Source organism: Arachis hypogaea, chromosome 16 (assembly GCF_003086295.3).
Source record: "Arachis hypogaea cultivar Tifrunner chromosome 16, arahy.Tifrunner.gnm2.J5K5, whole genome shotgun sequence".
Taxonomy (NCBI): domain Eukaryota; kingdom Viridiplantae; phylum Streptophyta; class Magnoliopsida; order Fabales; family Fabaceae; genus Arachis; species Arachis hypogaea.
In genome coordinates this window covers 75923576-75928822 of record NC_092051.1, presented here as the reverse complement: position 1 = coordinate 75928822, position 5247 = coordinate 75923576, and the positions used below count along the sequence as shown (strand labels likewise).

Below are 5247 nucleotides of genomic sequence, written 5' to 3'. Positions count from 1 at the left end.
CACGCTTTTTGTTTGCCACGCTTTTTTACAAACCGCCACTTGTAAAAGCGTGGCTGTAGGTGGAAAATACGGCCACGCTTTTAAAGCGTGGCAATAAGTAGAGATATGGCCACGCTTTTAAAGCGTGGCGATAAGTAGAGATATGGCCACGCTTTTGAAGCGTGGCGATAGGGAGAGATACGGCCACGCTTTTAAAGCATTGCGATAGGGAGATATAAGGCCATGCTTTTAAAGCGTGGCGAAAGGCTTGTTAAATTAAAAAAAAAAATTTCTTTTTCTTACTTGATCTTAATTACTACACAATATAAATTTTCAATCCTTTTTTATTACCAAACCTATAAATATAGTATGCAATTTTTGTTGCAAGACAATTTTTATTAGTGACATAATTTTTGCTTTAATTATTTTATACATTAATAAACTAATATTCAAATACAAAATAAATTTCGAGTTCAAATTCCAAAACTAAAAACGGTAGAAAAATACAGAAACAATACAACTTAAACACTAAGTCCTTTGTTGTTCTTTCTTCCTCTAGCCCTCTCAAACTTCCTTCCCTTAGATCGTACATAAGGCTTGGTATGGCTGTGAGGAACACTAGGACCAGGATCAAAATGTTTCACAGCTTCCCTGAAATAGCAAAATCAACAAGGGAACAAAAAACATGTTTAAGTTACAAAAGATAAAGTAAGACATAAGACAAGAAGAAGCAAGAGTGTAATACTCCAGAATCCCCAATTTTTGGCTGAATTAGGACATAGCAAAGCCGAACTTACAATCTGACTGGGCAGAACAAGTCCTTTTCCATCAACACATCATTTCTGATTATAGTAATCCATTGACTCCTCAGCAATTGGAAAGAACTGCAGCACATTTAACTTACCAAATATAAATAAAACTGAGCAGCATAAAAAGAAAGATGGAGTAAATGTAAAGCAGGTTCATTAAATTTAGAAGAAAACGTTTAGATACTACTCACCTTCAAGAATAATAGAAGACTAGAAATCATCAACCTTGTTCGTTCCAGCCTTACAGTGGACAACCACAACATTCTCAATATCTAACTTCAACCACGAGTATGCACTATGACAGAAAGAGATAACCAGTTGAAGTGGTGGGCAATTATGATCATCAAATGGAAAGCTAGCCACCTGAAGAGGGAATTTGATATTGCAGATGAAAGCAGCAGTTGGTTTGTAAAACAAATCTAAGTGCTGAAAAAACCTAAAACCCAAGTGAAATAGAAAGCTGACACATGTAGTCTAGGTGTTGGAAATTAATCAAGACATCTGCATGAACACTCTATTTCCTCGGAACATTTATGATCACATTAAAAGAGATAATGTTGTTAAGTAGAGTAATATTATATGGTCTAGTAATCAATAATTATTCCACGATTTCCCAGGCTGAGAAACCACGTTAACAATATGGGCTATGATATGTAACACCTAAAAAAATAATAATTAAAATTCTAACAACATGCATGGATTGGCTTCTCTAAAATGATACTCACACCTTCAATCTAAAGGTGCTTCAAAGGGGATAAGCAACAGTTTGCCCAACAGTTCCAGGTGCAGCACCACATGCCAGGCGAGTTGTCACACTCAACTCAGAATCTTGCACTAGACCAAATGGATTGGATTTAACTAACCAATCTTTCAAAGACTCATAAACAGCAAAGTTTAGACCTACAATGGAACCTGGAAAACAGAGAAAACAATTAAAAATAAGAAAGCATTAATTCTAATAACAGCACTACAGCCACTACAGCAGGAGAGGAGGGGTGGAGAACTTTAGGGAGTTAATTATATCAGTTGCATGAATTACCCAAGCACAATATTAAGATTTGTCATATTTGCCATTATGATCATGACTGTAATCATCAACTTTGTAAAGAAGTAATCATCAACAAAAAGCATACTATAAATATTAAGAGCAGTAGAGCACAAAGAACACGAAGAAAACCAATGTTATATCTTCTCTCTATGTGATTTGCAAACCAAGCAATTGGTAAACAGAAAAATGAAGGTAAAGATGTACCTGTACAGTTATCCTGCCTCGAACCATATCCATTGGATAAGTTGCGGACATGGCAATTATTCCAGCACATGCTCCAGCGCCAAGATGTAAAACAGGAGTCAGCTGAGATCCTCTGCCAAAATCCTAAGAAAAACAGTTAGACAAACAGGGTTTTATAACTGAACCCACCCCCAGCCCCTTTCCTTTCTTTGATTGAGAAAAGTGCTACTTATTAATTTTTATCGTTAAGTTTTTATAGGTACATCTGTAAAAATATCAGTTAATGAGAAAGCAGTAACTGGAGACCAAAACCTGCAATCCCTCTTGCCCAACACCAAAAAACCAGATGGGGAAAGAAAACAATAAATACGGAAATACAATTTCCAGTTTTTTGCTGATACAGCTGCAGTATAGATCTGAGAGAAAACAATAGTCAGTGAAACAGGACAGGGGCACTTAAAAATATGTCAGATGCAATGAACAAAAAACTGAAACTTGTTAAATGAAACTGCTCCCTATATTCTGTAGTTCAAATCAGACACTACAAAAAACTTGGTGTATTACTAATTACTTACAGTCTTTATTTGGATATACGTGAATAACCCCATCTTGCATTTCAAAGTAGTGCTGCATTACAAAACAAATTAACATTCATTTAATCACAGAAGATAAAATTGGGATATCTACCTCTTCGATGATGGAAAAGTATAAAATAAATTCATAAAAACTCACATCAGCACCGAAATAATGGAAAGTGAAGGTGATGCAGAATAGCTATGGTGGTTAATCCAATCAGCACCGAGAGTGGCATCAGTAATTCCAGCAACAGTGACCATGGTTACAGCAAAATAGAGAATTTAAACTCAATGGAATCGAAAACAGAAATGAATTCGATGGAATTGGAAACAAAGACAGCTTACGATAAAAGAACGAAACAGCAGCAATAGGAGAGGCAACCCCCTTCTCTCCAGTCCGTGATTCCGGCGACCAGAGGCACGGCGGTTGTTCCCCAGTGACAATCGACGGCGGCGGCTGAAGCTTCTTCAATGGTGACTAAAACCAACACGCAGGGACAATAAGGTTTTTGGAATCTTAAACGAAGGTAAACCAAACTCAAAAACCCTTACCGATGGTGAATCTCAGTGGCGGCAGCGGAGCTTCTCAGCGGCAGAGGCGCGGCGGTGGCTGAGCACGGGTCTCCCCTTTCTCTCCTCGGCTCCCGAGCTCTCTCTCTCTCTCTCTCTCTCTCTCTCTCTCTCTCTCTCTCTTTCACTCTTCATGAACGGCAACGGCGCGGGCTGGAGGTGACAACGCGAACGGCGGCAACGGGACTGGAAGCTTCTGCGACGCAACGGCGGCGAGCCCAGTGACGGTGTCATCCCTTCCTTTTCTCCCCGTTGCTCCCCTTCTCCTCCTCTTGTGCGTGACGATGACACGGCTGCGATGGCAAGGACGACACTGAGCGCGGCGCGGTAGCGAGCGGGACACGATCCTGAGCAGCGCGGCGACGGCTCCTCTCCGGCGCTCTCTTCCTCCCTGATTTTCCCCTTCCCCGTTTCCCTTTTTCTTGCCTTCGTTTCTTTCTTTCTTTCTGTCTTTCTCTTTTTTTTCTGAAGGATGGAACTGAGTTTGGGTTAGGGAGTGGGGGTGGTTAGGTTAGATGAGTGGCAGTGGTTAGGTTAGATTAGGAGTGGTTATAGTTTAATTTGATTAAAATTAGGGTTTTATTTGGGAATTTAGAGTTAAGATAAAATTTATATAAGTAATATAATAATTCTATAAAATTAAGAGTAATAAGATAATTGAAAATTTGTTTTAATCCAACACTAATATTTATTAAAAATAATATTTAATTATCAATTTATAAATTATTCTCAAATAAATAATTCTAATTCAATAACTATAGATAATATAATTAATTTTCTTTATTCATGAAAATTAAAGTATTAATTTCTAGAATCACAATTATTTAAATCAAATCATATAAATTCTTATTATTTTATGATTCCTAAACTTTATAATTTAAATATGCAAATTACCCAATAGTTGTAAAATTAGATAAAATTTCTAATTTAATTATCAAAAATTGATTTAATTAGCTTTAATAAAATAATTTCTGAAATTAAAATCTTTAATACATAAATAAATTGAAATTAGTTCACAAAAAAATTTTATGAAAATTCTGAGTCTTACAGTTTCGAGTGACGAAGGCAATGGGCACAAGAAAGAGCTCTACGGCCACGCTTTTGAAGCGTGGCAGAAAAGAACCTTTTGGCCACGCTTTTAAAGCGTGCCAAAAGAGTACTAGGATATGGCCACGCTTTGTAAGCGTGACCGTAATGAAACCCTGTCGCCACGCTTTCAAAACGTCCTTGTTTCTCTCTATGGCCACGCTTTTGAAGCGTGGCAAAAAAAAGAGTGGCTGTTTCTCTAATCAATTGCCACCCTTACAAAAGTGTGGCCGTTGATACTTTTCGCCACGCTTTTGAAGCGTGGCAATAAAAAAAGTGGCCAAATCTCTAATCTATCGCCACCCTTATAAAAGCGTGGCCATTGACCACTTTTGGCCACGCTTTTGAAGCGTGGCAAGAAAAAAGCGTGGCCATAGGCCTTTTTTCTTGTAGTGAAAATACATAAGTGATAAAGGTCCAGGCATGGCCGAATGGCCAGCCCCCATAAAAGTGATCTCAAAACATAAACTATTCAAAAGATTGGTCAAAAGACGTGAAATAAATCACTAAAAGTAGTTTTTATACTAAACTAGTAGCTAAGGTTACAGAAAATTAGTAATTAATGAAGAAATCCACTTCCAGGCCCACTTAGTGTGTTCTTGGACTGAGCATTGAAGCTTTCATGTGTAGAGACTTCTTTTGGAGTTAAACGTCAGTCTGTAGCCTGTTTCTGGTGTTTAACTCTGGTTTGCAACCTGTTTCTGGCGTTTAACTCCAGAATAGGGCAGGAAGTTGGCATTTGAACGCCATTTGCGTCGTCAATACTCGGACAAAGTATGGACTATTATATATTGCTGGAAAGCCCTGGATGTCTACTTTCCAACACAATTGAGAGCGTGCCAATTAAGTTTCTGTAGCTCCAGAAAATCCATTTCGAGTGCAGGGAGGTCAGAATCCAACAACATCTACAGTCCTTCTTCAGCCTATGAATCAGATGTTTGCTCAAGTCCCTCAATTTCAACCAGAAAATACCTAAAATCACAAAAAAACACAGAAA

At 38.0% G+C, this 5247-nt stretch overlaps 1 long non-coding RNA gene across 1 annotated transcript; it reads right to left on the bottom strand.

Moving 5' to 3' along the window:
* Nucleotides 1-384: 384 nt before the first annotated feature.
* LOC112758722 (uncharacterized) lies at nt 385-2118 on the bottom strand. Its single transcript, XR_003179802.3, has 5 exons — nt 2041-2118; nt 1516-1700; nt 980-1151; nt 777-863; nt 385-630 (listed from the first exon to the last, which is right to left on the bottom strand). It is a non-coding gene; the product is annotated as an uncharacterized lncRNA (long non-coding RNA).
* Between the last annotated feature and the right edge of the window lie 3129 nt (nt 2119-5247).